Below are 24,895 nucleotides of genomic sequence, written 5' to 3'. Positions count from 1 at the left end.
CAATATGTGTTTGATGGCCTTCATCTGCTTCTGGACTGGCACGAACTGCTGGGCAAAGTCCTCGACAGTGTCACCAACAAGCCCGGACTGGGAGATGGGTCCACTTAGAAAATGGACTTTGTTGGTGTACCGCATCTTATCTAGGTTCAGCCAGAGATCAGAACTACCCTTGTGCATTTTTTTGTGTGTCTTGTCCTGATGTACATGCAGGATAGCCACAGCATTCAATGCAGAGGTGGCCAGGCCCGCAACACCATAAGCTAAGCAACTAGAGCTGAGGTCAGCTTACAGGCTTTATATGGGAGACGTGGATTGATTACTCCAGGTGGTGGCGTTTTGTGAGCAAAGATGCACCGCAACCACACACTCCACCTGGGGAACATCCACATACCCCATGGCCGCCCTGCCATCGAGGGTAGTGAGGAGCAAGGAGCTCAAGCGTGACCTTCCACACATTGGTGAGCTCCTCATCCACCTCCTGGCACTGGGACGAAAAGTGGCTGTGAGTCACTTCAAGTGCCCAGATACCAATCATCTTGCCTAAAGCACAGGTGAGAAGGCGGAGCAATCACCACCATCCCTGATGCTTTTGGCCACCCGAGAAAGCATGACCACCAACTCAGCCTCAGACTCTGACTGTTCCACTGCTGCTGAGGGGGACAGATCAGCGGAATCCTCAGCATCAGATGACGATAACCCTCTTCTGATGCCGTAATAGACATCTTGTTTTCCTCAGGAGCTGTGAAGAAGATACTGGTCCCACCACAGTACAGGTTGACATCATCACCCAGAAGCTCGATGCCACTTTGCTTTAAGGAGTGATAAGTCCGTGGGGTTGACCCGACAGAGCAGGAACTACTGTGATCCTCAGATCACCCTTGTTGCTAACCAATCTCAGTGTAGTCATGGACATACGCTTGAAATGCAGGCATGGACAACAAGCATTCTTACGGCCCAAACATGTGAGACAGCGATCGTGGCCATCATGTGAGACAAGGAAACTACAATACAAAACAGCTCCAATACAAAATCTGAATGAGTGGATGCATACTGCCAACTTGTATACCCATATGTTCGGAGAGAGGCTTGGCATGGAAATCACACTCGCCAGTTCTCATTAGCCATTTTTCACACTACTCAGAGGTGATTGGGCTCCCAACTGAGACCCTGTGATGTCAGTGTTGACATAACATTGAACGTGACTGACTGAAAGGGAACTGTTCATTTGCTGGGTACTGACTTAGATAGTTCTATCTAAATTGTTCACTTTATTTACATGGTTTAAATGGTTGAATTTTTTTTGTTTGTTTGTTTGTTTTTTGATTATATGGAAGCCCAATGGATTTTCTCATTTTTCATACATTTTTATTTTCATAAAAGGGGGAAAAAAATCATGCTTCCAACAGACATTCCAACAGACAAGTTTTATGGCCCATAGAGTAATTGTGCCCTAGAAAACAGACCAAAGAAAACAGAAACCAAACAAGAGATAAACAGAAGAAAAGAGACTTAAGAACAATCCTGGGGAGATACAACTTCTTTTCTCCTTTATGAGCAAACATCTGGATTAGACAATGATGTGACTTTAGTCGTGACCTAAAGACAAATAAAAACACAGGAACTCAATTATCTACATAATAGTAAAATGTAACTATACAAATATATTTATAACAAAAAATATTTTGTTGCTAAAACTTTGCTTAGGTAAGTATCTCTACATTGTTGATGCTGCCTACTAATCTATACTGTACTTTCATAATATACTACAAATTCTAATGAGATCAGGCTGAAATTACAAATATTTTATAGATTCAACACTAACCTGTATTGATTTAACTCAGAGACCAATTTAGTAAACAAAAAAATAAATAAAACATAAATATTTGACATTACTTTTTTTCCATAAAGACAGTCACGTTTTCCATTTGTTAGGGCAGAAATTTTAGGGCAGAAACCTTAAGCTTCAGTGTTTGCTGAATACATTCACACATTGGAGGGAAAATCTCAGGTGAATCTCAAATTGGCTCTCGGCTGCCAGAGCAATTTAATGCGTATTGCATTGTTTGAGTTTATCCCATCAGATAAAAATGTGTGTTGTTGATAAAACGTTCCATATTTATACATCCCTTTTGTAAACTGAGGCAAAATAGCAGATTGTGTCATTTTTCTACTGATTACAGGCTCTAGTCAGCTCTGACAGGAGACCAGACCCCATGACCATTTTCCGTCATCCTTCATGAGAGGCTTTATCAGGCTCATGACATGAGGGATTTTCCCCACTAATCAGATTTAGAACAAACTGCGGAGATGTGTGCTTAGTACACTCTTTCTCTGTCTAAAATCCTAGCTCTTTCCATTCCAGACCTTTAGCCCACTGCACATATTTTTCTGTCAAAAGTGTCAGGGTGGATTATAATGAAGACACTTGCTGAAATTAGAGTCACTGTCCCACTGCAGAATCAGGCAGCTTGTCATCATTCCCCAAATGAGCTCATGTCTTTCTGGAAGACTATCTGTTAAAGACACACTCTGCTCCACTAAGCAGAATTCAAATAATTTCACTTTTCATTAACAAAAAGCACTTGCGTGGGGAGGGCGATGACAGCTCTGAGAAAGCTACAGGATACCCACACTGATTCAGCAAAATAATTGGTACGATGATTCATAGTCACCTGCTGTGAGCTGTGTCCCAACATCTCTGCTGTTCATGTGGGCCTTTCAGCACTTGTGTGAATTAGTATGATGGATGTTTAGGATGGTAATAAGTGTGCTGGTCCATAGGAGTTAGTCACAGTTGTTTCGGGCCACTGGGATAGAGGTTTATGTGGCCTTGCCTGTTGTCTTTATCCTAGCTTTGGTCACTGAATAAAAGAACTGCTGGTTGGGAGAACAACACAACAACCGTTACGAAAAATAAGTTTGTTCAAGTGTGCTATTAGTGTATTATTAGTATACTTTTAAACTAAAATAGGAAAATATACTTTTAGTCTACTTTTTATGTACTTCTCAGAAATGGGCTTTATGTACTTCTCAGAAATATACTTAAAATAACATTTAAGTATACTTATAATTAGGCTAAATTTGAGCTATACTTGTGCTCCGACAATTATACGGTGGGAGGCGCTATTACACATCTCCTATACAGTGGTGGACGAAGTACACAAATCAAGTACTCGAGTGAAAGTACAGATACGTATAATAAAATATTACTCCAGTAAAAGTAAAAGTACTGCTTTTTCAATTTTACTCAAGTGAAAGTACAAAAGTACTCCATTTTTTATGTACTTAAGTAAAAAAGTACTGAAAGATATATGTTTGCAATTTTCATATAGGCTACTTAATTAAATTTTATATAAGCACATATTTTTTTATAATCCTACTGCTCAAAATACCTGGGATTTTTTTCCAAAATAACCACTATATGGATTCAAGATATATTTTTGTTGTTGATATTGACTACGTTGATGAGAGTAATGTTCACTTTGAAGCTTAAACTGTGATGTACCTGAGAGAAAACAGAGATGACCATCTGATTTTCACCAGTAAGAAAAAATTATTTGAAAGTTTGTTGTTTTACAGAACATCAGAGTTATATGTGACATGATAATAAGGCCTGAAATTAGGAAGAACATTTTAAGGAAAATATAATTATATTTTCATAATGATTTTTTCCTTCTCAAACCTGGTCTGTTGTGTAAAAACACCCCTCTTCCCACTTTGATAATTACTGTAGTTACCATGTTCTGAACATCACATCCTTTCTTTTCTACCCAGATATAATCTATATATATATATAGGTGGTTGAATAAAAATATTTGGACATTATTTATAAAAATTACCTCAAGTTAGCACCAGCAAGCTTGTTAGCTAGACAGTTAGCATCAGCTAACAATATTTACTTATTTTCAGTACGGTTATGAATAAACATCATGTCTGTCTACTCGTCTAGTTAATCCAAACAATATAACGTTACTGTTGATAAACAATATAAAAACAGATGTCACATAGGACATGGTAGCATTTTAATAAAACTGTTAATATTACGGCAGCGGAGAATTTGAACATGCATTAGTTATTATATTTAATCTGTTAGTTTAATGGTTATTTATTTTAACCTAAAACAGAGACGCTGATTGATGCATCGTCTGCACTCGAGCATTTCAGTGGGCTTAAATAGATCACTCTTTACAGCGGATTTAGTTCCCAAACAACGAACAATTTTGACCTAAATAGGATTTTCAGCTACAATAATTAATCCTAAATTTCGACATTAATAACTTACTTTTAGCAACATCAGACGCGCGCGCGCTCACAAGGTCTCCGGGTTCTGACTTCTGTAGACTCGCACTAAACGGTTCATTTGAATCAGTGAGTGGTCGACTCCAGAACAGCTGCAATCGGATAATTCCAGAGGTGGGTAGTAACGAGTTACATTTACTTCGTTACATTTACTTGAGTAATTTTTTGGGGTAACTAATACTTTTCGGAGTATATTTAAAGATGGGTACTTTATACTCTTACTTGAGTAAATTTTGGGGGGAAAATTTGTACTTTTACTTCGTTACTGTGGGCGACGCTCCTCTCGTTACTTTATCTTAATGCAATAAATGTTATAAATGCTTCAGTTTATTCCAAACGCGCCGTCTACTTTTCTCTGGGCAATGAGCGATGCCCATTCGCGAATGATTCATTCTTTTGAGTCAATTCTGTTCAAAGGCTTGATCAAACCAATTGGCAAACGAGTGAATTGGTTCATGAATCAGTTTGAATGAGTCGTTCAGTTCCCTGCCGCACGCGCTGATCATCTGAAGTGGTTCACTCAGAGTTGTAACGTTTAACATCAGCAGCGTTGAAAACGTGGCTGGAACTGCACTAAATTGAAAGCAAATCTGCAAAGGCTATTATTTGCTTGCGATGGAGATCCTTATTAGATGAACACCGCGTGTGCTGTCTACTGCTTAACAGGTAATAACTTGGGCTACATTCGATTACAGTACACGATACCACTGACTGTGACATTAGTTTGTTGTACGTGTGTGGCTTATACCAGAGGGGAGTCAAGTTGAATGCAGCTTCCAAAAGACAAAAAATAGCCGATTAATATTTTATTAATTTTAATACAATCACTCCGGTATCATCGGCTGCTAAATTCAGATCTGTGATCGCTTGCTGGCGCTGAGCCAGAGATAGATGCGTTTATACAGCGCTGCACGTTATAACCAATCACACACGATTCTTTTGAGCTTATTAAAGCATTGGCCAATCAGAGGCGTTCAGATGAGTCATCGCTAAAATGCCGGTGCTTCCTTCACTCGCTCACTGACTGGAGACCTCTTTCTGGTGAATTCTCTCGTCAGAAACAACAAAGTGCAGATGTGTGTACGAATCTATAAATAAGATATTGATTTCACAGTGTTAACAGTTTTAGTGATTTTAATGGGAGTTTCTGAGAGAGATTGAAATCTAGACTGTCAGTGTAAATTATCTTTAATAATGTAAATGTTATTTGCTCTCTTTCTGAAGAATGAAAGATTAGTAGCAATTTTTATATCACATTAACTTTCAATGTCAAATTCACATTTAATATAAAGTCAGTCATATTAAAAATATGTTATGGCATGACACCTATATCTGTTACTTAAGTAAACAGACAGGGTTTTATAATAAATTACATAAATTGGAGTGAAGGCTGATTGAATATATACATTTATACACACACACATACATTACATACATTTTATCTATATATCTAAATAAAAATAGGCTCAGTATATATGACCCAAAGTAACTAGTAACTAACTACTTGAGTAGATTTTTTATCCGATACTCTTTTACTCTTACTCAAGTAACTATTCAAGACTAGTACTTTTACTTTTACTTGAGTAAATATTTCTAGAAGTACTTTTACTTTTACTTGAGTACAGTTTTTGGGTACTCTACCCACCTCTGGATAATTCTAATTCGTAAACGAATCGTTTGGTGCGATTTGCGATCCGATTTAAAGTCCACATGAAATCAAAATTGACTATATTTACTTTGTTCGCCTAAATTGATCGTTTTGTGCTGAACAATTCATCCATGCGAGTCAATCCACACAAACAATTTTTTTGGCTTCAAGGTCCCATGACATGGATTATTTCCTTTTCTTTAAATGCTTTTTAATGTTTCCTTGGGTGTACTTATATTGTTAGTATGATTTTTAAATTTAAAATTTAGAAATAAAAAGCATTTTTATATCCAGATAATAGCCCTCTGGCTTGAATGCTCTGTTTGAAGGGGCGTGTCTGCTGTGAGACTCCGAGTAAACGACAACTGTTGTGATTGGCTGACATCTTTGCATTTGAAATGCGTATTACATGTGGAACCCTCTCAAATATATATATATATATATATATATATATATATATATATATATATATATATATATATATATATACTACAGCTGTCGAGATTAACAAATCATGGATTTGTTGATTATATCATTATTTTTTCGATCTTTTCCCATCACATGAAAGGCTGCAGTGATGAGCAGCATTGAGTAGACAGTCTGTTTATCGCGTGAATGCAGTGATCTCGTCATTATTGCAACACGTTTTCTCTCACAAAATGCTTTCACCACAATAACAGCAAACAAATGAATACACCACATGAATACAGTAAGAGCTCCGTTGTGCAGCATAACAGCGTCATTCATTGAAACGGCAATTTGGGCAAGTGTGCAGATATACTCACGATGTGTGACAGCTCCGAAAAAAAGGGAGCGTTCTTTGATCGCTCTCTGTAGTTAAATCACAATTTAAATAACAGATTTGTTTCATGCTACTAAGAGAAACAACGTGAAGTTGATCGTTTAGTCACAGGCTTGAGGAATTTGGTGTCTGCTTAATCCGTAACCACGCCCCTCCAACTGACAGTAGACAGGCTGCCTGTGTGTTTGCGAGTATTGGCAGCGCGTGAAAGGAGAGATGGCGAGGAGGTGCATTGTTCCTGTTCTTCATCTTCCTCCTCCTCCTGCTGCAAACTAAATTGCGGTGATTCAGGTGGCGAGTAATCCTCAACAACCGATTGTAAACTTGCGTTTAGATCTGCCTCCATTTTTTGAATAAAACACCTACTTATCTAAATCCAATCAGGTGCTAGTTGGAAAATAAGCCACGCCCACCATTTTCCTCATTTATTATTCCGTTTCTCTCGGAAATACGTCACAACACTGGAGAAAAGTCGTTTGCAACTTCCGTTTCACGGGGACTTTAAAAGTTTATTTTGAAAAGACTCAGTTCGTTCATGATGAATCAGACATCACTTCTGCGTGTCGGAGCACGTGATATATTATAGGGAGTAACGATATGTTGTATGAAATGTAGTAAAGTTAAAAGTACAATCTTATGCTTTGGAATGTAGTGAAGTAAAAGTAAAAGTCACTCAAAATAAAACTACTCCAGTAAAGTACACATACTTGAAAAATGTAGAAGTACAGTAACGAAGTAAATCTACTCCGTTATTGTCCACCACTGCTCCTATATCAAATTTCCAAAAAAACACAAGTGAAGCAGAAACCGAAACAACCGATGTAATCTAACACGATCATCAGACATAAAACATCATCAAAACTGCGTAACATTAAGGAATAAAATGTCGACCAATGAAGAGGTAATAATGACTGTCAAGCTTTGGGTTGTTGATCGACTCTTATCTACGTTTTGATTATCATTCTGAATTCAATTTATAGTCATTTTTTTTTCATCTTTTTGTTCAAAGTTTTATTTATTTATTTATTTATGAAACTTACCCACTTTCAATGGTTTAAAAAAAGAATGCACGACGCTAGAATAAATTTTTTTTGTTTCCAAGCAGATACCCTATACTTTCTTTTGATGTTTTGTACGTTCAGATATTCATATAACAAAATATATGCTAATTAATACCTAAATAGGGACATAATAGTATAGGCCTACTTAAGGTATGATGTAAACTTATCTTAAAGAAAACTTATTAGTATCTTGCAGTATAAAACTACTAAACTAGTAGTTTACTGAGACTATACTTCAAAGTGTACAAAGTATTTAATGAGTAAACTATCAGTATACCTATAAGTGCACTTTTAGTATAGTTGCAGTACAAGCTAAAAATATTGATGTAAACTAGTTGTGTACTCAAAGTTTACTGCTGTTATACTTAAAGTATACTTTTATATACTAGAAAGTGGGCCAATTTAGTCCCAATGAGTATTGAAATAGTACACTTACAAGTATACTACTAGTTCTCTAGTAGTACTAGATATTTGGATACTTACTACATAAAGTATACTTAAAATATATATTTGCACTTTACTTAAGCATACTTAATAAAATAAACTTAAACTATACTACTTTTTGGTAAGGGAAAACATCTCAGATGTGGCTGATAAGAGGCTTCAGTGTGTTTTAACTAACTAATTTAGTAGCAAAGTGGTTCATTCGACCAGACTTCAGCTCATGCAGCTCACTAATATAATATGATTTGATAATTTGTATAAACTCTCTCTTTTTCTGCTTCTAAACACTCATTTTCTGTAGGGATTGACTAGAAATAGTTGTCTGTATTATAGTTAATCTTAGTCACAACGTAAAATGTCAAAATGATGTTATATAATATGAAAATGCAACAGTACAAATCTGTAAAATGGGTAACAGTAATTTCCTGTAAAATTTACAGGGAAAAAACCTAAACTGATGTTCCCACAATTCTCTGTTTCTTTTTATTGTATTTGTATTATCTGTTACATTTATTAGGGTTGTATGTTACATATAATGTTGTTAAATGAATGGTTATTGCAATATTTCAGTTAAATGAGTCTCACCATGATGGTGTTTAGTGCTTGTGTGAATGACACTGTGCACCCTCTATGAATGTTTTTCTTTTTTTTTTTAAAAGCTGCTTTGTGACGCACTTTGGTTCATCACGTGACTTTCTCATCAACACCTGCTAGTGGTGGAAATTATGATTCTTTTTAGAGATGTGTTCATTTTCAGTTCGTTCACCAAAATGATTCGTTCAGAATCGTTCACTGATTCGTTCAGTGACCATTTCTTCGTATTACACGAAATAAGCCAGCAGATGGCAAAAAAAAGAGTGTATTATGTGTTATGTCTTAAGTCAACGAACGTATTCACTTGTTACAAAAACTGATCTGCCTTTATTAAAATGTGTGTATAATCACATTCAATATATAAAGTCTAATTAAGTTTTTCAGATGAACAAAGCACAAGGTTTTCTTGCCTAATTAGTATTTTAATTGTTTGGTCAGACAGTTTGTATATTATATATTCACATTCATAAATCGGGGATTAAACGTGGAGTTGCTAAATATCAAAACAAGCGTATGTGCACAGTACAGTACTTAACTGCGCTTTGCATTTTTGCGAGATTGACATGCTAAATGGCAGACTAACCCGGTTTACTCTCATTCATTTCGTTCACGAACGAGATAAGCTATGTGCCAGTTCATTTCATTCACGAACGACATGTATCAGCTCATTCAACTCATTCACGAACGACATGTGTATCAGTTCAGTCATTTCATTCACGAACGACATGTATCAGCTCACTCAACTCATTTAACGAACGACATGGGTACCAGTTCAGTCATTTCGTTCACGAACGATAAGATCTCCAGATCTAGTTCAGACTCATATGAAACTCGTTCATTAAGGGTGTATTCGTTCACTACATTCAACAAATCACATACTCTGTCACATCTCATACTCGAAGGCTATTGGCTCGAGGTTGAGTAATTCTTTGACAGGATGAAATGGTTGTTACCCGGTTCACTGAGCTGCGCATGCGCTGCTTATAGCGCCGCGCTGCTGTGAAGGGAGGAACTTCACTGAACGAGAAGTACGAGTCAGTGGATTACGTGAACGAGAACGATTCGTTCACCTAAAAGATTCGTTCAAAAAGAACGATTCGTTCACGAATGACACATCACTAACACCTGCATTTGGTGGTTATCAGAGTATTACAAAGGTACAAAACATATTTCAGTACTTCAATAGGATGGTATACTAACATTATATAAGTTAATTAATTTGGAGTATTTAACTGTAAATTTAAGGTAAAACTGTAACACCGAAAACTTCGTTACAGTATTTTTACCTTAGAAGTCCGGCAACCACAACTGACATTTTTTTAACGTAAATTTTACCGATTTTTATTTTTTTTTAACTGTAGTATTTCATTTTATTTTTTTTTCTCCATACTATGGAAGTTAATGACTGCCATCAACTGTTTAGTTATCAACGTTCTACAAAATATTTTCTTCTGAGTTCCACAGAAGAAAGAAACTCATCAGATTTGGAACAACTTGATGGTGAGTAAATGACAGAATTTTCATTTTCGGGTGGACTAATAGTCTAACGGCTGAAAAAGTGACAGCAAATTTGACATCTTTCTCTCTGCTGACAAGCATAATCAATCTTTCGATATTTGTTTCCTTTTTGGAAAGTTGTGGAAACAATATCATGGATGTTTTCTTTGGCTACTGATGCAAATGGGAACTCAAACATTATATGTGTTGTAGTTTCATTGACCACAATAGAAGTTTACCCAATATCTTCAGTCATAAAAACCTGTACATTTGAAAAGGGTCCTTTAGAGAACACTATACCAAAGGCTTGTGGAAATACACAGGCAGTGCATGTGCTCCAGACCTTGTTCCATTGGTAGTTGACCATTTTGTGCTGCAGGAAAGACTTTGAGAAGATAATGTAATTTTGATTAAGGTTTCCTGTATCACATCAAGTCAAAACAACTGGAAGAACTGGATGGGAAGCTCTCGATGAGGCTGTCTCTCTGCTAGAGTGAATTAGCACTTAACCACATGATCAGGATCTTTTCCCTTGTTTCTTTTTATACTGTGTTTCTTCATATTTTCTTCAAAAACATCTGCCGAAGCTTGGATGACATTTTAAAGCTAAAGAGGAGCAGATGTCTAGAACCCCTCAACCACCCCCCATAGGCCTACACTATCACCTGTAATTTATTCATTAAAACAGTGCACTTACTCTTCTGTGTGCATGTGTGTGTGTGTGTTTCTGAATGTTTGTTATTGAATTTAAGGAGACACCAGAGACACAATGACTGGAAAACTCACGTTAGGATTCCTCAGCTTGTCTCCAGATGCCTTATGAGACACAGATCCCACCCTGTCCCCTCATTCAGTCTACAGCTCTCTCCTTGCATTAATGAAAAATTGACCTGCGAACAGTATCTAACCACAACGCTCTCCCCAGAGGTCTCTCTGCATAATAGTCAATTGATGTATCTCACAATAGCAGCAGCAGACCAGCGTAATGTATCTAAAGACAGTAATGAAGATCCATTAGATGCTAGTAGGTATGTTTTGAGGAGAAAGAGAAGAAGACATGTATGGAACATTAATACACTGCACTCCTGCTGATGTTTCATTCAAGTTTTCCTTATCTTCTCTCAGGTAACCTTACGTATCACCGAAATGATAATACAGAGAAATGCAAATGAGACACAATAGCAACTACCCACAATCAACGCAAAACATCTACCATACAAAATGGAATAATGTCATATTCCATCTGAAATCGTATTTTTAATTCATATTCCTAAAATAAGGTCTTACAAGCATTACATTACTGATACAACTTAAAAAAATAATAATAATTCAAAAATAAAAATGTAAATAACTTTTTTCAAATTGACAAATGAATATACATATTTAAAACTCTTTATTTAATGTTTAAAACACAGTGTAATAACACAATAAATTATAAATTGGTGATCTACATGTATTTTATATATGAATTAAAACCTCCTTATAAACTAATTGTGTTGGATAAACAACATATCCCTTTTGGGGGGGGGGGGGGGGGGTTCTTTGAGGAACCCAAAATGATTATTTTATGGCATCACTCCAAAAACCTCCTTTTAGAGCCTTTCTTGAGTGTACAATGGAAGTGTTAGCTAATTTTGAAATTCTAAGGCAACATTGCATGTGTCTTTCATAAGGGATTATCCGAATGTTCAGTGCGCCGCGTAACGCTGAGATAATAAGCATGTAGAATGCTAATATTATGTTCTCAAACACCAACATGTTTATATCATTTGACCCCGATTCCTGCTCAAAGCCGGGCAGAACAGTCTTAAAAGGCTTGTCGTGTTGAATTCCTATTTTCGTGACTAAATATAAATCTCTTTGAAGTCTGATGAATCCTAAACCAACATAAATGTGCTTTCATTTGTGAGTTGTCAACTATTTTTAGTCTTGCTACTGCTTCCCTTTGTTTTGTCTTGAAATATATGCTGTAATCAGATTTGGTGGAAGAATGCAGAGGTTCATTGTTGCTGCACCAGATTCAGTGTGACTTTTTGAGTCTTCAAGCTGCCATGATCTATATATATATAAAAAGCAAATGTTTTCTCTGTGCTATCTTGTGACACTCCCATATTTTCCCTTGTTTTTTTTGTGTGTGTCTTTTTCTTGCATCAGGCCACAGGAAACTTGGCACATCTCTCAAATTTCCACCCATGTCTTTGTCAGCCAAAAAAAATGTCTTGGTGGTGTCGAAACGAAGAAATGTCGCTTTGTTTTTCAAACACAGGGAAAACTTTGTTGCTTGACTAACATTCAGCTAAATAAAAGTCATCGCCCCTGCCTCAGAAATAAAAGCATCTGTCTGTGCTCGCTTTCAGCTGTTTACTCCTTTAAATCTGAAGGACAATAATGTGGGCAAGTGAACCTGGAAAAATAGTTTGAGGCTTGCCCTGCCAAGATGTCTATCTCCATTCCAGTCGATCCAAGGCAAAAAATGTCTGCAGTAAAACATGGTTGTGGAACACTTTACTCATCAATTCATTCCATCAGACAGCAGGCATGTGCACTGGCCAAAATTACTGAAGCGACGACACTGTAAGGATGTATACTGTCGTGTTGCACTAAAATGGAATTAGCTGGAAATTCAGTGACCTGAGGGGTTGTAAATGGAGGAAGAGGGCCATACACGTACCCCATTTTCTCTCCCTCTGGGGTTCTGTGTGCTCTGCTTTTAGCAGAAAGACATCTCGCCTGTCTCATTTCTCCATTTGCCCCAGGAGTGCACTCAACATGTCTGTTTGTGACTGCATCTAATCCGCAGATTGCTTTACAGTTCGGTTTACAGGTCACCGCCTGTATTGTGAACGTGGAGGGTTTATCCACCGAAAGGATTTTTATTTTCCTTTGTTTCACCTCAGTCTGATACCTCTGTGTAAAATATAAACATACATGATCTTTGTCGGGAAACCTGCAGGCTTTTTAAACATTCATATGAACGTTTTTTTATTTTGTATTTTTTTTTGGCCTGCTTGTGTAATTATTGCCGATCAATCTATCAGCCCACACATATGACTCTGTTTACAGTGTGTAAATATCATCCCTTAGGAATTGTTTACAAATGTTTGTGACAGTTGCATAACAGCACATGAAGGCATGATTATATTAACAGAAAAGGGAATTACAACTGGCCTATACACATTCATGTAGCACTACATGTGTTCAATGTTGTTTTTTCCTATCCTCTGTGGTATAAGGCCGGGTGATCCTTGAATCTGCACAATGGGTTTTTGTACTTTCCCCAGAGTGAAAAATATGAGGTTATATTGTTACCCAAGGCACCAATAATGCTGAGATATCATGGAGAGATTGAGAAAAATATGGCTTTAATTATTTTCCATTAACCCTGGTTTATTTTGTAGCTAATTGAATGCAGACTCAGAAATAGAACATGCTGAAGGCTAAACTAAAGCCTCGCCACATCTCCTCAACACAAAGAATTCAATGCACCTTACTGTGTTGTCTCCTACATTCAGACAAGGCCAAGATATAATGCAACCAAAAACACTATCACTCACTTCTGCTTTTTCATGTGTTGCATTAGTGAAAACCAATTATTTCATAATATTAGATGTAAAAGAGAGAAGTATGCTTTCTTGGTGCATAATTTTCAAAAAGATTTTGTAGGTTTTGTAGACACATACTAGTTTTAGACATAACACTATCACTGAAAATGTACTTAGAGTATATACAGTTTCTGTATTTTCCATTTTCCACAGTAAAAATGTATTTGCATCATATACCAAATATGCCTGGCAAACACACTTTTTAAGCAAAAACAAATTAGTTATATCTATTCGTTACATCTGTCTTGATTTGAACTCTAAAAGGCAGCATACAAGGAAATATATATATATATATATATATATATATATATATATATATATTTGTGTGTGTCACATAATCCTTCAAAAATAATTCTAATGTACTGATATGGTGCTTAAAAATATTTCTTATTAATAATGCTGAAAATTTAAAATGATTTTTCTCTTCAGGATTATTTGATGAAAATAAACACACACACACACACACACACACACACATACACACATTAATATACAAATTTATTCTGTATAAACTATATACTACTGCTTTACTTTTTCAATTTAAAATATAAAAAATATACTGTTGTAATATTTGGCTAATTTATTTTTTCTGTTTATCCAGCATCTACAATCAGGGTGTAATGTGCATTTTGCTGTTTGCTATATTTGACCTTTTAACTTTTTAACATTAAACTAATAACATTACAACATTACGTTTCATGTAAATGAGAAACCAGTCTACCCGTGAGTTCCAGGGCAGAATAGTTATTTTTCTCTTCTACGATAACAAATACAGAAATTCTTGTTTATCAGCAGTACTTTGACGTTTCTGAAGCAAAACAACTATGCAGTTATTGCAGTCTGTACATAACTGATAAGCACAACACACTATTACCCATCATGCTCACAAATAACACCTCCTACAGTCCTTCCACACCTTAAATATACTCTAAAAAAAAACTTTTTCTGCCAACATTGGGGAGAGAGTTAACACTTTCTTTACTCTAAATTTTTGCTTAAAATCCAGCAAATAAATACACACAAAGAGGCTCAATCTGCCAGGTTTTGCTTATGGAGTCAATTATTCAGACTGAAACGTCTGACACAGTGGCACACGCCTTCTCTTTTGTTTTTTCCTGCACACAATATGAGACAAGTAGAGTATTTTTATCTTGCTTTGGATGTTTCCTCTGGAGCAGATGAGGCTCCATCTATAATTCATACACAGCCTGCAGATGAAACAGAATCATCCCCTCTTTAGAGGTCACACAATGTTCCTCCATGTGTATTGTTGCAGAAGAGAAATCAAGACCCTGACTGACAATATAGGGACAGTTTGTGGTCCGGTTCAGCTCTGGACAATGTCATGGGTGTAGTTTCTTCATCTATGTTTGCTTTAGCTTGCTTGTTTTTTGTTTTTGACCTGAACACTTTGCTTTTGTTGGTGGCTTTGCAGCAATGGTGTGGATAAAGTTTGGAGACACTGAAGACATTTGAAAGAGCGTCAGTATATTCTATGCTCCTGTCTCACAGCTCAGCAGGGTTTCTGTCAGTCTTCACATTCTCATATCCTTTACACTCTCAAGATAAGTGACGACCAGTTCCTCTCAGGGAGACATAAATCAACTTGATGAAAGCACTCTGGGAGCTGGACGTGGGACACACTCTTTAAATGAGACTTCCTCTTGGCAGCTGGTACTGCTAGAAAAATGGTTCTAAACACTACCAGAAAAGGGTTCTTCACTAGAACTCTTTTTGGTGCTAAATGGAACCCTTTTTATAGGGTTCCATAAAGAACCATGCTTTGAAAATCCTATGAAGGACCTTAATGGTGTTGTAAAAAACTTTTTTAATGATAGTTAATTTTTCAATAATATTAGCATATTATATTTATATCATCGTATACACTATTTATTAATATTTTTTTTTACCCATCTATCTTTCTGTTGTTATAATATCTTGTAGCCTCACATTATATATAAAAAATACACAACAAAAACAGCATGTAGTTAAAATTAGGTACTTTTTTATTTAAAAAAAACAGTCATTAGCAGAATACATGGATAAATGACAATTGACACTGAACATAAATACTTAAAGAAGTAAAACAAAATAAAAAGAGAAAATAGTAACATGAAGACCAAGCTCCAGTGAAATATTGTATCTCCACAATCCTCTATGATGCCTGTAATTCCATCATTATGTGTATTTTGGTGTGATTGAATGGCAGTTTCTCTCTGCAGATACAAGATTGTATGTACTGTAACAGCATCTGAAATGCATAAATGAGTTTAGAGTTACGATGTGTATCCATCTGTTTGTTTATGGAAAAAAAAAATATTATGAAAGCCAAAAGTAGTATGTGAAAGTGAAAGTCGTGACATTTGCCAAGTATGTGAACCCCTACTCGGAATTAGTGTTCTGCATTTAACCCATCCAAGTGCACACACACAGCAGTGAGAAGTGAACACACCGTGAACACACACCCGGAGAAGTGGGCAGCTACTGTATATATCCAGCACCCGGGCAGCAACTGGGTTCAGTGCCTTGCTTCAGTACCATGGGTATTGAAGGTGAAAGAGAGCGTAATACACAATTAAGTATAGAGTTACGGTGTCTAAGCAATTATGTGCACGGGGCCAAAAGTAGCAAAAAATTTAACTATATGAGCCCTTCGCAATGTTAAACAAAATAAGTCATGGGACAGCTTTCCATAAGCTCTCTTTCGCACAGCCACATACACGCACATGAAAAATTGCAGCCTTGGAAGGAAAGTAGTCAGAGTATGGTTTTTAATTGAGGAGCCACATGGGAGCTCACACACTCTCAGATCCTGTTTAATAGGTCAGTGCTGGAATGCCATCTGTGGAGATTTCAGTTTGCATATAGACAAGTCGTGTCCCATCACAGTTCTGCTGTCACAGAGTAAAGAGAGCTTTACGTAACTGTGCAGGCTATGACCTGTTAAGCAGAACATGATTGTGGTCCAGTGAATTCACACTGCAGAATTCATATTCTGTAGTCAAATTGCTGTCTGAGGTTTCCTCCGCATTTGGAGCATGCCGCGCCGTCATCACAACGTCTTTGCAAATCCCAGCCGGAGCTGTTGCAGCAGTCAATGTTTATCTGGGCTTATTTTTGTGGTCTCCAATCCTAAGTATGCAAACAGCAAGTAGTCTGAATCCTTCAGCCATGAAATTACCAGCCTTCCCAATGTGGCTTACTCAGCAGCTAACTGAAAGTTGTTGCTGTAATATAAATGCCTCGTTTTAAAGCCAGGCTGTCATGGTCACTGTTGCGATAGATATTGCGTGGACTGCTGACTAGGCTTAATGAAAAATGACTGACAGTATGATCGAATAACACAGCCTCAAACTGTATCATTATTATATTAGAGCAAGATGCAGAGGAACTTCCCAAGAAGTTTTGCCCTAAAAGAAATATAATGCAGAAACAAACGTAATTTATGAATTGAATCACTTTGTTTTAATCTGAATTACATTTTTCATGCTGCACAGTATGTTGAAATGGAATTTGAATTGGAATGACCAGAAGGTGAATTTACTGAATTGATGAAATTCAAAGAACATTGAAGGTCACGCAACAGATACATCTTATTAGTCTAACACACATTTTGTAATAAAACAAATGATTACACTGTTTATTTTGACTTCAGCACTGTCAAATAATTACCACAATCAAAAATAACAATAAATATTTTGTCAACAACGCTTTCTGCAGGTTACATTGTCACTCAGTCTTTATGAATGAGTCATTCATTCACCCAATTTATTCAAATACTGATTAATATAGGAATAAAACGAGGGATGGCTTCATCTAAATTCATACATAATTCCCAGCTACCGTATTTTTCCGACTATAAGTCGCACCTGAGTATAAGTTGCACCAGTCCAAAAATACGTCATGATGAGGAAAAAAACATATATAAGTTGTACTGGACTATAAGTGGCATTTATTTAGAATCAAGATAAAACATTACCGTCTACAGCCGCGAGAGGGCGCTATATGTCTTCAGTGTAGACTACAGGAACACTGAGCAGCATAGAGCGCCCTCTCGCGGCTGGAGACAGTAATGTTTTCTATTGATTCATTTCTCTCGGTTCATGTGAAATTAATTTTGATAAATAAGTTGCACCTGACTATAAGTCGCAGGACCAGCCAAACTATGAAAAAAAAGTAGTATATACTGTACAAAATACTGTATATAAAAGCAGGCAAAAATACCCAAATAAATTATTATATAAAGCAAAATTGTGAATTGTGCATCTGATGGGTTCTTTACTATCCCATGAGGCCATGGAAGAGGATATGTGAATGGAAATGTAGATGTACAACTGATGCAGGTAGGTCACAATATAATGACAACAAGACAAATGTAGTAGTACAGATTACATTCACTGATTCCAAAACACAATAAATTCATCAAGGAATTATTTTTGGAAATGCAGTTGCTGATACTGCTTTGGTTTAGAAACAATTTTTCTCAGCATAGTAAAAACATAAAATATAACTGGCAATATAAAATGTGAGTTCCTCAATATTAACTTCTTGTTTGTTGAACTGTTGTTTAAAACTTATCACATTCGTGAAATCGCAGACACACGGCTCAAGTAGTTACTGAGCATGCGTGAGGAGTGAGACACAGCATGAACGCCAAGCTCTGAAAAAAAGTTTGAAAGTGACTAAAATAGAAAGGAATGGAAAGAAATGATAGATGATAGAGTGAGGATCATACAGTTGTAGTTAAATGTTTGTCTGGAAATGAACAAGGAAACCGCAGGCGGGAGCAAACAGAACAAACGGAATACAAGGTCAAAGTCAAAGATAAAGAACCTGAGCCTACAGGAACAGGTAACCCCTATAAAAGTTATGGCTGGAGTTGATAAACAAGAAATGTTGGAGTTGATCTGCTCGATTATGAAGGAAGAAATTGCTGTAGCGCTGATCACACTTAAACCACAACTGAATTCTCTCAAAGTACAAATGGAGGAATGTGGTCGGAAATTGGATGACGTGGAGAAATGTCTGGGTTCCATGGATGAGTGTGTTTCTGTACTGGAGGAGAACATGAAGAAATGCGATATGGATGTAAAACAATTCTATAAAGAGAACATTGAACTCCGTGATAAATTGGAACGACTGGAGGCGCACAGTCGGAAATTCAATTTAAGGGTACATGGTCTACCGATCGGTGTGGAAAAGGGGAATCCAACAGCCTACATGAACAGTCTGGTGAGGGAGTTGTTTAAAGGGAAGATTGGGACTGAGCCTGTGGTTGAAATTGCCCACCGTGTTGGCCCTGGGAACAAAACAATGATCATGAGGATGCAACGTTACATGGCGAAGGAAGAGATTTTGGGGCTGTCTAAAAAGGAACGTATATTCAGATACGTGGAGACAAGGCTTCAGTTCTTCCCTGATCTAACATCAGATATGGCCAAGCGGAGGGCAAAATTCGGCGAAATTAGGGAAAAACTCAGAGCTGCTGGTGTAAAACATGTAATTATTCATCCAGCCACTTTAATCATTACCCATGGAAACGAGACGCGGAAATTCACGGATCACCAGAAGGCGGAAGCTTACTGGGAAGCTGTGGACAAACATCCAAAATTGAACTAAACCGAGGTCTATGGGTTATAATAGTTTCATAAAGTCACACAGAAACACGGGATTTTGAATAGTTGGAGATGGTGTTAAGCATATTTCATTTACTGAGACATTATGTTGGTTGTGTTTGTGTGTGTGTGGGGTGGGAGGGAAAGGGTTGGGGGGGGAGTGTCTGTGTTATGTGTTGATGAGATTTTGTGTAGAAGAGGGCTCTATTTTTGATGTAATGTTATGTTGGTTAATTGTCAGCCTACTGATGTAGGATGCATGGTCCAATTTTATCACAAAAGGGATTGAGGTTGGGTCATTTGAATTTGTAGTTTACGTAATAAAGTTGTTGATGTCGCTGAGATTCTGACTGAATATAAATTACATATGCTTGCAATATCAGAAACACACTTGAATTCAGCAATAAATAGTAATGTATTGAAAATAGAAGGTTATAATTTGTTCAGACTGGATAGGGGTGCAATTAAGGGAGGTGGAGTAGTCGTTTATTGTCAAGAGCATATACCGGTTAGAATCAGAAGTGATCTAGGATGTGAAGAGGTGGAAGTTTTATAGCTGGAAATACAACTTCCTTATATAAAATCAATATTGATGGGATGTCGCTATAGACCCCCAAGTGCAACCTCAATGTACTTGGATAATATATGTAAAGTGCTGGACAAAGTATGTGATACAAATTCTGAGGTGTTTTTTAGGAGACTTTAATATAGACTGGAGTGTGAGAGACTGTCCACTTAAGGCGAGATTACTTTCTCTAGCGAATACATGTAATTTATCACAAGTAGTCAAGAAGCCTACCAGAATATGTAGAAGAGGGGATGGAGTTATATCTGCAACTTGTATTGATTTGATATTTACAAATGTTTCTGAGCTGTGGTCCAGTGTAGATTCCATTCCAGTAGGCTGTAGTGACCACAACCTTATTGTTATTGGAAGAAAAACAAAAATACCAAAAAGGGGTCAGAAGATTGTTTTCAAGAGAGTTTTCAAAAACTTTAATGAAAACAATTATTGTAATGAAGTAAGAGAGGTGGACTGGTCTGAAGTTCTACGAAAAGAAGATCCAGATCTTGCTCTGGGTGAGTTTGACAATGTATTACTCCCCATTGTAAATAAATTTGCACCAATCAGGAAGTTTAATGTGCAGAATTTTGTTTCTCCTTGGTTAGATCAGGAATTAAAAACATATGATTGAGAGGGATAGAGCTAAGGCAGATGCTGTAAAATCAGGTAGTGAAAGGGAATGGGGTAAATATCATAAATTAAGAAACTTTGTTACAATGTTGAATAAAGCCAAAAAGAAAAAGTATTATTATAATAGAATTAGTAGTAATAATATTGACAGTAAAACAATTTGGAAGGTTCTTAATCAGCTTATGGGTAAAAGTGGTAGATCGATACCATCTTTTTTAGAGGACGAGGGCAATTTTATCACTAAACCAAGTGAAATTGCTAATTATCCGAGTGGTTATTTTAGTGAAAAAATTCAGAAATTAAATAATGGTATGAAGACAAATGATAACTATGTAGAGCACTCATCTAAACTTATTACCAAAAAGCTGATGATGAATAAATCTTGTAGTTTTCATTTTGAAAAAGTTATGGTGTCTACAGTAGAAAATGTAATAAGATCAAGCAAGGATAAACCAGCAGGGATTGATAATTTGGATTGTTAGATTGCTTAAACCTGTAGCAGATGTTTTGGCCCTACCTATCTCTCATATTAGTAATTCAAGTTTGGAGAAATCAGTCTGCCCAGCTCAGTGGAAGATTGCAAAAATTATCCCACTGCCTAAAAATCATAAAGAGAATTTTTCAGGGAAGAATAGTAGGCCGATAAGTATATTACCCACCCTAAGTAAAATCATGGAAAGAATAGTATATGAGCAAATTCAAAACAATTTTTGTATAAATGACTTGAACACAGCTCATCAACATGCCTATAGGAAGGGATATTGTACAGCTACAGCATTAACACAAATGACTGATGAATGGCTGAAAGAAATCAATGCAGGAAAGATAGTGGGCTCTGTTTTACTAGATTTCAGTGCCACTTTTGATATTCTTGACCATAAATTGTTAATTAAGAAATTGCACTGCTATGGTTTTGACAGAGATTCTGTTGCATGGATCAATAGTTATCTTACCAATAGAAAATATTGTGTATATTTCAATGGAGGTTTCTCAGAAATGAGGGTTATGAGCTGTGGAGTGCCACAGGGGAGTTGTTTGGGGCCACTTTTATTTTCAATATTTACTAATGATTTACCTTTAGTTTTAAACAATGCTTCCATTGCTATGTACGCAGATGATTCTACCATATATTCATCAGCATTTACATCAAGAGAGCTTGAAGATGGGTTAATATAAATAAGTTGGTACTTAATATAGAAAAAAACTAAATGTAGTGTATTATGTTCTAAAAGGGTAGGGAGAGTAGAGCCAAGACTGCAATTAAAACTAGATGACATAGAAACAGAACAGGTTACAGAGGTTAAGTTACTTGGTGTATTGATTGATAGCCGTATGTCCTGGACAAAACAGATTGATGAAATGTTGAAGAAAATGGGGAGAGCAATGGCTGCAATTAGATATTGTAAAATATATTTAACAAGACATTTGATTAAACAATTAATGGAAGCTTTGGTTCTCTCTCAGCTAGATTACTGTACATTCATATGGTCCAATATATCAGAATGTAATCTCAATCGATTACAGGTGGCTCAAAATAAAGCTGCCCGTATAGTGCTTAATTGTTCATATAGAACTAGAGTTTGTGATATGTTGAGTATGTTAAACTGGTTACCAGTTAAAAGTAGGTTATATTATTCTCTTCTTGGTTTTGCAAGAAAGGTTATAACAACAAGGACTCCTGTTATTTTATTTAAGAATTTTAAGTTTTCTCAGGATGGACACGAATATGTTACATGACAGTCATCAGTAGGAAGATTTCTCCTGCCTGTTTATAGAACAGGAGCCGGACAGAGAACATTACACTATAGGGCCATGGTAGCATGGAATTCCTTACCTAGTTTTTTGGTTAATGAAGCTAGTAAGATGGTCTTTAAAATTAAATTGAAATTGTATTTATTTACACAAGTTTTTATATGATTTTTTATATTATTTTATATGATTTTATATGATGGAGGGATATAAAACGGAGTGACGACAGTGACAGACGAGAGAGGACCAGGCCTGGATTTTAGTTTGTGTTTTGATTTTTATTTGTGCGCGTCAGTCGTCCGTGAGGGGCTGATGCGCTGTTTTGTGTTTATTTTGATTATTAAAGTTTCATTTGATTGTCCGCCGGTTCCCCGCCTCCTTCTTCTCGATGATTATGGAGTTTTTATCATTACAGTGGTGCCGAAACCCGGGAGAAGGAGGGACGCGCTGCTGAAGATCCCTCGCTACTGTGGTGAATCCGCGGTGCCATCGAGCAGGCGAGGGAGTGTTCCGCCATGGACGCTCGAGGCGGTGGGCTGGAGTGAGTTGCCGGGGACGGGCGAGCTCGCTGCCGGCCGCCCGTGATGTGGAGGGGTGTCTGCCGTCCGGGAGGGAGCGGAGGAGTCGGCGCCGTTTGCCAGGGGGCCGAAGCCTGCTGCCTCCGTGAAGGAATCCGGGGGAGCAGGGAACGGGGGACTCTTGCCGGCTGCCCAAAACCGGCGGAGCCGTTGCAGTCCACCAGGCGGCGGAGGAGTGTCGTGCCGTCCGCCGAGGGCCGTCCAGTGCCATCACCCAGCTGGTGGAGGGCCGAGCAGCAGTGCGTCTGGGAAACAGATTTTTTTTTTCTTCTCTCTCCCCTCTCTCGTCTCTGTCGCTCCTCCTTCCATCTCTTTTTCTCTCGCCTCGTCTGTCCTACCCCCAGGTTCCCGCAGGTCACCGTGAGCGCCCCCCCCCGGAGGGAGGGGAGGGGGGGTGTAGTGCGCAGTCTCGGGAGTACCCCCCGGCCTGCTAGGGGCAATAGGGGTATGTGACAAGTGGGGCGGGGCCGAGGGACGTGGGAACAGAGCGAGGCCGGTGGAGTGATTGGAGATGAGCGACACTCGCCGGTCTCGAGTCCCACGGAGGAGGTGGAGGGATATAAAACCGGAGCGACGACAGTGAAGGATGAGAGAGGACCAGGCCTGGGTTTTAGTTTGTGTTTTTATTTTTATTTGTGCGTGTCAGTTGTCCGTGAGGGGCTGATGCGCTGTTTGGTCTTTATTTTGATTATTAAAGTTTAATTTGCTTGTCCGCCGGTTCCCGCCTCCTTTTTGCCGAAGATTATGAAGATTTAATTCGTTACAGTGTTATATAAGTAAAAGTTTTTTCACACTATAAGTATACATGGGTTCTTAGTTCATGAGTTTGATTTAAATTTTTAGCAACTTAAATCAAGGAATATTTTCAGTTCATCTTCTACTAAATGTCTTTGTTTATGGTTGAATGTTGTATGAATGTACGCTTATTTTGTAAAAATTGATATGTAATAGTGATTTTGACCACAGGAAGAACAGCACTCATATGTATATGAGATAGCTGATTGTTGGATCAATAAACAACAACAACATTCGCATTTGTGCAGATGGTCTGAATAAGCAAGGCTGTGTGAAATTTATTAATAGGATTATGTAGGCTTACATCACATTCAAATTTAATTTATTTTTCCTGTATTCTACCTTAATTCAAATTCAAGAATTGAATTGTAATTTAAATGGCTCTCTCTATTCTGAATCATGAACTGTTATAATGTAAAGCTTTTCAGAGGTCTATCAGTATGCGCAGTACACCATACGCTAGTACACACACATCTACCTACACCAGAGACCAAGAGAATGCTCCTTTTCAATGTTCATCCTCCATCTCCTCTGTGATGGACAAGGAGGGTGGCTGACCCCCCTGCCCTGCTTCAGGGATGATGGGATCAGGGAGAATAAGAAGTGTTCCTCTTCCCCTCCAAAGCTCATGCATAACACTTTCCCAGCATTGCCCCATTCTGCATAATCGCAAGAAGGCATTTGATTGGGTTTGTGTTGCCACACTGGGTGCTTTAGACCGGGACCCATGAAATCTGATCCACAAGTCAACGATATCCCTATACCACCAAAAGTCCCTTCCTTGGTTAAACATGCAAAATGGGCTTCTTTCTGACAAATGGCATGTCACACAAATTTCTGCTTGTGTTTGTATTTTCATACCATTAATTCTGGAAGTGTGCAACATTTGCTTGTTTAACTTTTCCCTTAGGTTTGGATAGCAGTCCTCAAATAGGACCAAATGCTTTAGGTCAGAGAATATGGATTATAATGTGTATTTTGGAAATGAAAAAATCCCTCTCAAAGGCACCGTTTGT

The sequence above is a fragment of the Carassius carassius genome, chromosome 38 (assembly GCF_963082965.1).
Source record: "Carassius carassius chromosome 38, fCarCar2.1, whole genome shotgun sequence".
Classification (NCBI taxonomy): Eukaryota; Metazoa; Chordata; class Actinopteri; order Cypriniformes; family Cyprinidae; genus Carassius; species Carassius carassius.
Note: the sequence above shows the minus strand (reverse complement) of the source record.